The sequence below is a fragment of the Chrysochloris asiatica genome, unplaced genomic scaffold (genome assembly GCF_000296735.1).
Source record: "Chrysochloris asiatica unplaced genomic scaffold, ChrAsi1.0 scaffold00088, whole genome shotgun sequence".
Taxonomy (NCBI): domain Eukaryota; kingdom Metazoa; phylum Chordata; class Mammalia; order Afrosoricida; family Chrysochloridae; genus Chrysochloris; species Chrysochloris asiatica.
Genome location: NW_006408606.1, coordinates 6,199,129 through 6,211,767, shown reverse-complemented (window position 1 = coordinate 6,211,767; position 12,639 = coordinate 6,199,129). Strand labels below are relative to the sequence as shown.

Genomic DNA, 12,639 nt, shown 5'->3' with positions numbered 1-12,639 from the left:
TTTCATTCTTCTGTGCATAGGGTTGCTATGAGTCGGTACCTACTCAATGGCACCTAACAACAACAACAACAACAACCAGAAGAATTAACAATTTGTTTTGGACGTGAACCTACAATGCTTTTCAAAAATAAGGATGATGTGAGGTTGTCTGATGTAATTTGGACATGTTATCAGGAAGGGGACATGGAGAAGGACAGTTCACTTGGTAAAGTTGAGGGTCAGTGAAAAAGAGGAAGATCTTTAATGAGGTGAATTGACACAGTGGTTGTAACAATGAATTCAAATATAGCAAGTATTCTGAGGATGGTTCAGGACAGGGGAGTGTTTTGTTGTTGTACATAAGGTTGCTATGAATTGGAACTGACTTGACAGTACCTAACAACAGAAGCAAGATTCCTCACTTATTACATGTCTAATGACCCAACATTTCACATTTATAACAGTAGCAAAATATCTATTCTCCAACTATATTATGCATTAATGACTTGAGTATGGCAGAAATGAATGCTGAGTTGCTAGTTGAGAGTAGCACTGACTGTGTTGATTAAGGTTGTGTATCTACGTGGCTGCACCATAATTCTTAGTGATTTGTCAGGTCTGTAATGATGTGATTTGGCAGTTATGTAATGATATAATTTAGCAGTATGTAATGTAATCATCCTCCATTTTCATATAACAGCTATTTTTGCATAACAATGTGGTCTTAATACCTAACTTTGTTGATAAAGAATGAGTGTGTTGTCTTAAAGGTGAAATGTTGTATAATGAAGTAGTTGATAAATGAGATTTACTTCAAAGGACTGGCTCATATAATTGTGGGTGGGTGGCTGGCAAGTTAATATCTACAGGTCAAGCAACAGTCTTGAGAATTCTGCAGGTTAGCGTACAAAAATCTGTATGTCATCTGATGGGAAGAGTGAAGAGATAGAATGAGTTTTAATAAAATATGAATATAATCTGGAGGTAGAACATATCCTTTTTTTTTGCTATTAAGGCCTTTACTTGATTACTGAGGCCCATCCATATTATCTAAAGTACTCGTCCTTACTTAAGCCCAACTGATTTAATCACATTAACTACAGTGACTAGACTAGTGTTTGCCCAAACAACTGTGCACCACAGAGCCTAAGCAAGTTGAGCATAAATTTAACCACCACATAGTCCTAGAGTATACATGCAAAAATATATTCATTTTAAGAATGTCAATATTCTTTTTTCTCATGCCTAAGTTATCATTTCAGATAACTTTTTTTTTTTTTTTCATGTCCAACACACTCACTTTATTCCAGCCTCTCCAGGGCCTCCTTGGAAAAAGGCCTAGAGATTAAATACTGGGCTGGTGGCCATACTCTGCAAGGCGGAGAGGGTGAAGTGGCAAATGGACTGCCCAAGCAGACCAGAGATAGTGATTAAAGGTAGCACGATCCTGGGAGCTGGGACATTGTCTCAAAATCTATGGAGATAAATGAGGTCCCCTACTCCTGTGCTCCCAACCTCTTGGGCACTGGCCTGCACAGGGCCACAGAAAACAAATGAACTCTGCTGATCAGCAGGAATGTGAACATGAAGGACTATTTCATAGGAACATATATTAAAAACAACCTAGAAGAAAAGCAGAAACTATGAACACATGGGATAGACTTTAAATGCCTACTTCATACATAAACAGAGATTTGAAAGAACCTTGCAACCCTTCCCACATCTCAGGGACATACACGGGCCTCAGTTGACCTTCTGGAGATGACAGAAGCTCTGCATGGTTCTATCCACGGTCTAGTCCATGAGGACCAGAGGGTGGTAAGTCAGGACCCTCCTGGCCTTCTTACAGCTACAATAATGATTTGTACCAGCCAGTGCAATCCACATGGGTATGAAGGTGGGTTGCAGCATGAGCACCAATTGGAGCACCATCACCTACAGGCCAGCCAGTAGGGGATGTAGTACTTTGGGGCCTCATAGTTAAGGCCTGTCATGATACAGCACAGAAACTTCCAGAGAGGGATATACAAAATTGTTGGTGATGTGAAAGACCTTTCCACACAGGGCCAAGTCTTGAGATAGGTGCTCTGCTGCCAGGATGTGGCCATGGACCATGTTCTCCACAAAGGTGAAGTTTACCAAATTCTCCCCATTTACAATCATAAACTTCATCTTGCCCTTCCTGGAGGTCTAAACAAGGATGTGTACCAACTGGGGGTCCTTGGGGCCAAAAATGCCATTAAAGCAAATGACTATAATTAAGAAATTCTTCTCTGGATCATTGGCACACAAGACTATTTGCTTCTGTAAGACCTTGGTCTCTGTGTAGTAGTCAGTGGGTTTCAGGGCATAAGGTAGATTCTCAGTTCCATTCTTGATGTCAACACCCTCAAAGATGACACTGGCACTGCTGGTTAAAATGAGATTCTGAACCCCAACCTCTTCATAGGTTTCAATGACATTCTTGGTGCCAAGGTATTCACTCTGTAAAAGAGTCCCTTGTTGTCACTGGTTTGTGGGGGTGATGCACAGTGGAAAACCGTGCTCACACGTTTCAGAGCTGGGTACAGATTCTTCTGGTTGCAGAGATCACCCAGGAAGAACTGCACCTGCAGATCTCAAAGACTTGGCAGATATCAAAGGAGTTTACAAGGTAGCCTCTTGCCCAAGGAGCCCAGAGCTTCCAATCACCATGCACTTCTTAGCTTTGGGGATGTCTTTTGTCACATGTGCTCTTGCGACCTGGTCTCTCATGTTCACATGAATGCCTTGATCCATCCATTTCTGCTCAGTTTCAGAGCATGGTGGCTCTGAAGGATTAGCACTGGACTGTAAATGACAAGGTAAGGGGCTCAAGTTCACCAGCCATTCCTCAGGAGAAAGATGCAAAAATATACAGCCTTGGAAACTGTATACGGGGTGTTATGAATCAGTTGGAACTGATGCGACAACACTTAATAACAGACACCCTTCAATGTATACTCAAATTTACTGTGAGTTACTCCTCAACACTAATATTCTGTGCTCTAGGAGGTTTGAGACATCTTTGTTACATCATCAATTAATATAATTAATATCTCGTGCGAGTAAAGTTGTGCTGAAGGTAATAAAGAAAGCTACATTGACAGAGGACTTCCAAAGGTTCAAGCAGAATTCAGAAGAGGCCGTGGAATGAGAGATATCATTGCTGACGTCCGATGGATCTTGGCTGAAAGCAGAGAATATCAGAAAGATGTTTACCTATGCTTTATTGCCTACACAAATGCTTTTGATTGTGTGGGTCATGACAAGCCATGGACAACATTGTGAAGTATGAGTATTCTGGAACACTTAATTGTGCTCATGAGGAATCTGTACCTGGACCAAGAAGCAGTTGTTCAACAGAACACAGGAACACTGAATGTTTTAAAATTAAGAAAGGTGTGTGACAAGGTTGTATTCTTTCACCATACTTATTCAACCTGTTGTTGTTATGTGCCGTGGAGTCTGTTCTGACTCATAGCGACCCTGTACAGGGTTTCCAAGGCTGTAAATCTTTACGGAAGCATAAAGCCTCATCTTTCTCCCTCGGAACAGCTGGTAGTTTCGAACTGCTGACCTTGTGGCTTGCAGCCTGATTCATAACCACTACACTACCAGAGCTCCTTAATCCAACTTGTATGTTTGGCAAATAATCCGAGAAGCTGGGTTATATGAAGAAAAATGTGGCATCAGGATTGGAGGAAGATTCATTAACAACCTGCGGTACGCAGATGATACAACTTTGCTTGCTGAAAGTGAAGAGGACTTAAAACATTTACTGAAGAAGATCAAAGAACACAGCCTTCGGTATAGATTTGGTATATGTCAATAAACAACATTCTTATCAATGGAGAAGAAATTGAAGTTGTCAAGGACTTCATTATTCTTAGATCAACTATCAACACTCCCGGAAGCAGCAGTCAAGAGATCAAATGATGTATTGCATTAGGCAAATCTGTCTCACAAGACCTTTTTAAAGTGTTGAAGAACAAAGATGTCAGCTTGAGGACTAATGTGCACCTGACCCAAGCCATGGTATTTTCAATCACCTCATATGCAAGCAAAAGCTGGACAATGAATAAGGAAGACTGTAGAAGAATTGATGCCTTTGAGTTATGGTTTTGTAGGAGAATATTGAAAGTGTCTTTGGCTGCCAAAAGAACCAATAGATCCGTTTGGGAAGAAGTGCAGCCAGAGTGCTCCTTAGAGGCCAAGATGGCCAAACTTCGTCTCTCATACTTTGGACATATTGTCAGGAGGGAGCAGTCCCTAGAGAAGGAGATCATGTTTGGTAAGGTAGAGGGTCAGAGGAGAAGAGGAAGACACCCAAGGAGATGGATTGGCCAAGTGGCAGCAATGACTGAATCAAGCATGGCAACAATAGTGAGGTTGGCCCAGGATCGGGCAGTGTTTCGTTCTGCTGTGTGTAAGGTTGCTATGAGTGGGTACCAGCTCAATGGCACCTAACAACAACAATATAATTAATAGCATAATTTTTCAGACATGTTCCTTTTCATCCATTATATTCTAAACTCTGTAGTAATAGTGACCATATTTTATTTGTCATTGCTTTATTTTGATCGTTATTGTTTTTGTGTGCTGTTGAGTCAATTCTGACCCATAGCCACCCTGTATAGGGCTTCCAAAGAGTGGCTGATGAGCTTGAACTGTCGACCTTGCAGTTCAAATTGACTTTGCAGTCCAATGCATTAACCCACAGTGCTGCACCAGGACTCGGCTTCTATATATTTTAAAACATACATACATACATAATTTAATATATCTAATAGATAATAAAAGTTTGAATTTCTTTATTTCTATCTAGGAATGACTTATAAGAGGAAATTTTCATTTTTATTCCTTCTTCAAGTGTCTACTTTTTGATAATTCATTAGTTAAGGCAGCCTTTACTTAGTGAAGGTGGTAGATATGAATTTTATCTTTTGAGACTGTCCTTAGCATTAACATTTTATAATATGAGCACATTGATATGCTATTATCCAAACCAAAAAATCAAGAATATGTTACTTGATTTGGAAAGTTTCAAAACAGAAGATGCTTTTGAGTTTCTTAAAATGAAGTGTAATTGAATATTTTAGTTTGTGACCTTGATATCATTAGTAAGTTTTAATAAGGTTCGTTACGTGAGAGTAATCTCTGGGTCTCAATCACTGCTTTGAATTAATTATTTTAGTGACTTTATGAGATAGATACAGTTTTAATCCTAATATAGGTGGTGGTGGTGTGCCATAGAGTAGATCCCGACTCATTGTGACTCTATTATCAGTTTTCTGAGATAGTAAATTTTTATAGGAGCAGAAAGCCTCATCTTTCTCCTAAAAAGCAGCTGACAGATTCAAACTGCTGACATTGGATTTATCAGTCCATTGTATAACCACTATGCTATCAGGGCTCCTTAAACCTAATATTATTGGTAAGGATAATCAGAAAGTGTAACAATTTGCCCTAGGTCCTGTAGGATGTCAGCAAAGGCTACTTCCCTTAATGGGTTTTGCTGTTTTGCCCCCTTAACTCCTAAAACCTGTGCTTCTGTTTCCCTAATGGCCAATCTATTGACCTGAAGTTTTATTCTACCATATTTCAGAATAGAGTGAAGGTCTTAGAAGATCTTGATATTCACAAAGTGCACCTGAGGTTATCATCACAGATCGTGTTTATTGCTTTACTCAGCCAGAAGTTTTTGGCAGTTTTCAATACCATGTGGCTTCTTCTCAACAAGAGTACAAGGATAAATACACAATGAAGAGGCCAGACCTAAGGAGGGTTTTCTTCTTTTTTTTGTTTTTTTTGGTCTATTTAATGACCTTGTTCATGACCCTGGAGGCCTATTTGTTGTTTTTTGTTTTGTTTTTCTCCCTATGTTTTATGGGTAGGTAAAGAGTTTGAGCTCTTTGAAGACAAAACAGACATATATATTTTAGATGATCTTGTCACCACAATTATATTTGTCATACTAACTAGATTTTTTAAAAAAATAAGTGAGGTATTAGTACCATTTCTATCTGCTTCTGAATTGCCAAAGGAGAAGATAAATTCAGTTATTAGGCTTTGACTTCATTGTATAGATGTCTTCGATATATGCTGTCATTGTTGTTCAGTTGGTTTGAGTTGGTTTCAACTTGTAGTGAGCCTGTATAGGATTTCTGAGGACTGGCTGGTGGGTTTGAGCCACTGACCTTGTAGTTTACAGCCCATGCTTATCGTAGTGTGTCATACCAGGAGTCCAGTATATGTAGCCAAGTGCAATCCATGTAATCAGATGCCTGCTATATGATGATCGTTGCATGATGGGGCTGGGTTACATCAGGCTAAATAATTTCCCTTTCTGATTCCATTTATGAGTATCAAACCACAATTTTTTGTGTGTGCTTACTTTTTTGGTGACTGTTGTTTGCTTTCTCCTACCCTGATTCCCTCAGAGTCCTGGTGTGGTTCAGTTGGATAAGAACTGGACTGCTAACTGCAATATCAGCAGTTCAAGCCCTCAGCTACTCCTCAGAAACCCTACATAGGGTCGCTATGAGTCACTTATGGCACTTAACAATAACAACAACAACTAAGAACCTTGAAAATCCCTGGTGACACAGAGGTTAAAGTGTTCAGCTGCTAATTGAAAAGCTAGCGTTTTGAAACTACCAGTGATTCCATGAGAGGAAGCCAATTAATATAAAGATTTACAGTCCTGGAAGTCCTATGGTACCATTCTACTCTGTCCTAGAGTGTCACTTTAATTTGGAATCAATTCAAAGGCAGTGATGTGACTTGGTTTACTAATGATCCAAATTTTATAGACCAGAAGATATAAGCAACAAGATTCATGCATACAAGGATTCATTAAAAAAACATTCTAACACACACTTTCTGTATCATCCAACAGTTTGCAGGCACATTTTTGCTTTTGTAAACTGACTATGAAAAGACAACAAGAGATAATGGATGGATGAAACAGGTAATAAGAATGGTGCTGTTTGAAAGATTAGAGCTTGGGACTTTTTTGACTTCGATGAACCTATAAAATGCTGAAGAGTCTAGCAAAACTGAAAAAAAATTGTATCTGAAATTTGATTCTTAGTGCCTGAGGATCTGAGATAATTAATGGAAATTTATCTTAAAGTTGCTGACATTGGTTTATAAAGAGGCTGCTGATATGACTTGGTGTTAGAAAAGACAAAGCTGAAGTTAATGCTACCTGCCAAAACACTAGAAAAATGTATTTATCAAATAGAAATAATTAGTAAGTATGTATATAAAAATGCTCACAATGGATTTGCACATTGAGAGGGAGCAAAGGGGGAAAAATTAAAGGAAGCATGTAAATGCTCCCTTAAAAGGATTAGTTAGATGTAAATGAAATTCTCTAGCATATTTCTGTTTCTTAAGTGCTTAATTTGGAGATTAATCTATTTTGTTGTGCAGCTTGATTTTATGTTTTACATATAAGAAGGTAGACAGAATTTTCTGTATTGCAACACATTTTTTGTTTTTACTGTTGTAATATGTACTTTCACTTTAGCTAATTTATCATTGTAGTTTTAGTGCCTTATTGTCATGTTTTATTCCTAATATAATATGTTGCCATATTAAAGAGTGATATGTACACAAACACTATTGAACATATGAATTAATGATGTATTTCTCCTTTGAATTTGGATCTCTTAGGAGAGTGTTGTGTTTTTGTTTTTGCCACTCTGAGGACTAACAAAGGCAGTATTTAATTTAAATACTAGACTGAAGTAATTACTCTTACATTTATTTTAGAGGTTAACATTTGTGCTATTTCCTCTTATTGACTGACTTTATAGAATGCTACACCCCATTGCTTTTATTAAATCCAAGTAATAGAGAAAATAACTATGTATTTACCTCTAACATTGATGGAAAATTAGTTTTAAGTAAAGCATGGTTTAAAATCAGAGCAGTTGTGTTACTAGTCTAACTGGTTCCTTGAGGAGGCACAGTAAGACTTTATATTTTCATTGTATCCATATTTATTATTATGAATGTAAAATCAAAGTATAACGTAAGATATGTCTCTGGGGATAAGACTTAAGTTTTAATCCATACTTGTACTCATACTAATAAATGTTGTAGGTTTCTATGACATTGCACAAATAAATATTGATCAAAAAGAGTATAACTTTTCCATGATTACACATGGAATTACTTTTGATAACTTGATTACTTTTGCAGAAAAGCACTTAAGAATTTAATATACAATAACTGACTCATTCCAACCATATGATATTTTTAAGCTGTGAGTTACTTTAGAAAAATTTTATTTTCCATGCTTACTTTCATTTAATGAAATACTTTTTAAAAACCAATTTTTTGTATCTAGGCAGAGAGAAATCTTGCTTCCCTGACTACATAATAAATACACTACATGGTTTATGAGGATGTTTATTTATAACTGTGAGCATAAAGTAAGCGTCTAAGAGAATTTCATTAATTTTAGACAAATGTAAAAATACAAATAAATGTAGCATATGGATTTATTATGGGAAAATTTTCTTTGCAGAAGAATTTGATATCTTACTACATTGCTGAACTTAACTTTAAATATGCAGTTTGATTCATAAATGTTCTATTTAAATTTAATATTAAGGTAGCACTTCTAATTTATGAAGTAAAAAGCATATATGTACTTAAGTACTTAATGCTATGCAGAGTCACTATGAGTAGGAACTGATTTGACAGAAAAAGATATATTACTCAGAAAATCATGTTTATTTTTTATTCAAAGGTATTGTAGGGAACAATATTTTAAAGCTTTTATATGAATTAAACATATGACTGTGATTCACAACAATACAATTATAAAATTTGTAATTTTAAAATTACAAAATGTTTATCTCATGATTTGTAATGGACAATTTGCTTGTTATATATAAGAAATGTTATAGTATTTCTACATTATCTAATAAAATTATAAAGAAAAACCCCCACTGCATCTTAATCTTTATATAAATATATAATGTGGTTGCACAAACAGCTCCATGTAAAAGCTCAAAATCCCCTTTACTTTTTAAATTAACCACCACTTCAATGATTAATTGAGTATTTCCAAGCCAATAAATTACCCTTTAATATTACTGACTGGAAGCTTAGTTGCTATCCAAAACAAGCCTGCCATTAATGAATTCATTCTCTAACAAACAGAAAAGAAGGCTTCAGATCTTCAGTGTGGATGTGTTTAGTTCTCTTATTCTACACACATTAGTGAAGGCTTTTGTATACTGAGCATGTGGCTATTTAAATGCCCAGCAGGGCATCCAAGAACTGCAAAAGAAGGAAAAATTATTTGGAACAATTTGCATTCCTTCAAGGACAATGTTAAGCATATTATAGCTGTTTCATTGCTATTCTTGTGCTGTTTGAGTTGTCATTCATGTCAGAAGCCCTTTCCTGCTTACAGATCATCAGGAAACATTCTGCTACGTGCTCTTTGCCTAAATTCCTCCAGAACACTGAGCCTTTGATCAAGAATACCATTTGTAAGCTGGTTAAAAATAGGACGCTGCTGAGATAAGCTTGAGTACTGACAGTGAGGAAAGGGTCCTTTCCTTTTTTTTTTTTTTTTTCAACTTTGTTCGCATGAATTTTTTGGAAAGGGAAAGCATAATTTTACCACAGAGAAATAGAGAATTAGAGAATGCTTAAGGTGAAATAAGTTTAAAGGTGAAAGGTGAAGACAGTTTATTAAAGAGCATACTTTCTTGAAACCACACTTATCATTCAGTAAGTTAACATTCTGAAAGAAAGGAGTAAATTATTTTCTTTGAATACAACACAGCAATAATTGATTCTCTTGCATTTGAGATATACTACATGAAAACCTGGTGTGGCGCTATGGGTTAATGCGCTGGAATGCAGTCAGTTTTAAGCACAAGGTCAGTGGTTCAAGCTCACCAGCTGCTCCTTAGAAACCCTATACAGGGTCACTATGGGTCAGAACCGGTTCAACGGCACTTAACAACAACAATAATAACAACTCGATGCATAATTTTCTAGCGTCTTCTACAAAGGAAGGCTTTTAAAACAAGGACTTAACTTTTTAGTGATGGAAAGAAATCTATGATGTTGATTATGGTTAGTAACCCAAGCATAAAAGAGTCATCATATAATAAAAAAATACAGTTACAGAAGTGGTAATTATCAAAAGTGTAGCATTTGCCCAGAGACAAATTTCAGCAGTAGAAAAGGAGAGGATAAAAGGGTAAATGGAAATGGAAAACAACGGGAGAAAGTGGCATGAATGCTGTTACATTTTGGGGAATGCAATCAAGTGGCATGAAAGAAAATGTATATAAATTGTTGAATGGATAACTGATTTGCTCTGTAAACCTTAACCCAAATCACAATTAAAAGTTAAGAAAAATTCATTATAAGGATAAATTTAGGATAAAAATGGCTCACATTTTTATTATTTCTACTTATCATTTGCCAATAATTCCTTTAAGTTAGTCTACTTATTGAAAACTAAAGCACAAGGATTTATTTATTATACATGGTTTTCTTTTAGCTTTTGAAGCTATGTCTAGTAATGTGATTTTATCAATCTTATGATGTAGGGAGATGATATTATTATTTGCTTAAGCAAAAAATCAAATATACCTCAAGCCATGAAATTAGAAACTTATTTGAAAATAAAATATAATTTAGATGGCAAAAGTACAAAATATTTAGGTACTAGAATATTAATATGACACTTCATGTTGTATATTTAGTATGAAATGGAAAAACTAGAATGAAGTCTTGAGGACTTAAAGAATTTCTGAATTCCCTGCCAAAAGATAGGACTACTTATTTGCCAATTTGCCTATAAGTATCTGTACAAAGCCAAATCCTATAATTCAAAACAGAATATGAAAATGCTTTTGAAGAGGCTAGAAAATGTCTGTTTTAATGTTACATCTATTCTTAACAGTTAAAGCCAGCATATAATTTCAGGAAACAAAGAGAAATTATTCAAAGAAAGAATTGTAGAATTACATTTAGCAAGTGGGAGGCAAAATAATCAGCTTATACAAATTTCAGGATAAAAGCAAGTTCAGAGTTTTCCTTAAACTGTACGTGATGCATTTATGCTGGGTTGGGGCACAGGTGATAGAATGTGTGTGAACCTCATGTGTTATGTGGCAGGGGATATTGAGAGGTAGAAGGTGAGGGTATATTGGGTTGGTTGGGTTGAAAGTAGAGGCTTAGGTGCACAGTCAGTGGCAAGATCATGGAAGAACATGATGTATGCATTGAGTTATGTTGATATGATTTCTTTAATAAATACATACTAACTTGGGATGCTGGTTTTAATATATTAATTCACATATTTTTTAAACTCCTCTTTGCCTAACATTCAAAATAAAGCTGGAAACTATGAATAGTTCTCATGTTCATGATTAAATATGCTTAGGATAGTTTATATTCCAGCATACACAGTACTGTTTAAATCAGACTAAATTTGTTAAGACAAATAATTTGATATATGCTCCAATCCATATATCTTTTATATGTTTTTATATGTTTTTAACATGATGTTGGTGTTGGCACTACTCTGAGCACCCTGACCTATAGTATAATCACCTTTGCCATGCTGCAGTATCCTAGGGTGTTATCTATATCTCAAGGAAATGATATAATTTTGTGCACCAAGGGAAACTTTCAGGATTTTACTGGAAACATGAAATAAAGCTATGGCTAGTATCTAAAAAAAGTCACTTTCTCCTACATTATTGAGGAGCTTCAAAGGAATCATTGGAAGTTTTGTGATTTATTTAATATTTTATGATTTGGTCATTTGGTCCCTTTGTTGTTGTTAGGTGCTGTAGATTCAGTTCAAACTCATAGTGACTGTATGTACAACAGAATAAAACAGTGCCCATATCTGTGCCATCCTTCACAATCACTGTTATGCTAAAACTAATTGCTACTGCCACTGTGCCAATCCATCTTGTTGGAGGGGTCTTACTCTTTTTCCCTGATCCTCCACTTCACAAAGGATGATATCCTTTTCCAGAGACTGGTCCTTCCTGAAAATATGTCCAAAGGAAGAGAGATGAAGTCTCTCCATCTTGACTTGTAAGGAACATTCTGGCTATACTTCTTCCAACACAATCAAATAGGATAGACACAGCATTGGAAACAATTCAAAACCTGCAAAAAGATGCCCAGGTGATCAACAATAAGATATCAGAAATAGACAATAGCATTAAAGGAGAAAGGAGCAGACTAGAAGAGATGGAAGCCAGAACTAGCGAGCAGGAAGACAGATCTCTCAATACTGCTAAGGTAGAAAAACAAGCAGCTAAAAGGAAAAAAATAATCTGAAGAGAGTCTAAGATTCATACTGGATAACATGAAGAGGAATAATGTAAGAATTATTGGCATTCTGGAACAAGAAGAAACAAAGAAATCCACAGAAGAGATCGTGGAAGAGCTTCTTCAAGAAAATTTCCCTAACATCTTGAAAGACGAAAGGATAAGCATTCAAGAAGCCCAACGTACTCCAGGAAGGATAGACTCCAGAAGAAAATCTCCAAGACATATAATAATCAAGCTCTCAAAAATCAAAGACAAGGAAAGAATATTAAAAGCAGCCAGGGAGAAGAGGAATATAAAGGC

General features: G+C 36.1%; 1 pseudogene; it reads right to left on the bottom strand.

The window, feature by feature from the left end:
• Positions 1-1,722: 1,722 nt before the first annotated feature.
• LOC102839345 lies at positions 1,723-2,733 on the bottom strand (annotated as a pseudogene).
• Between the last annotated feature and the right edge of the window lie 9,906 nt (positions 2,734-12,639).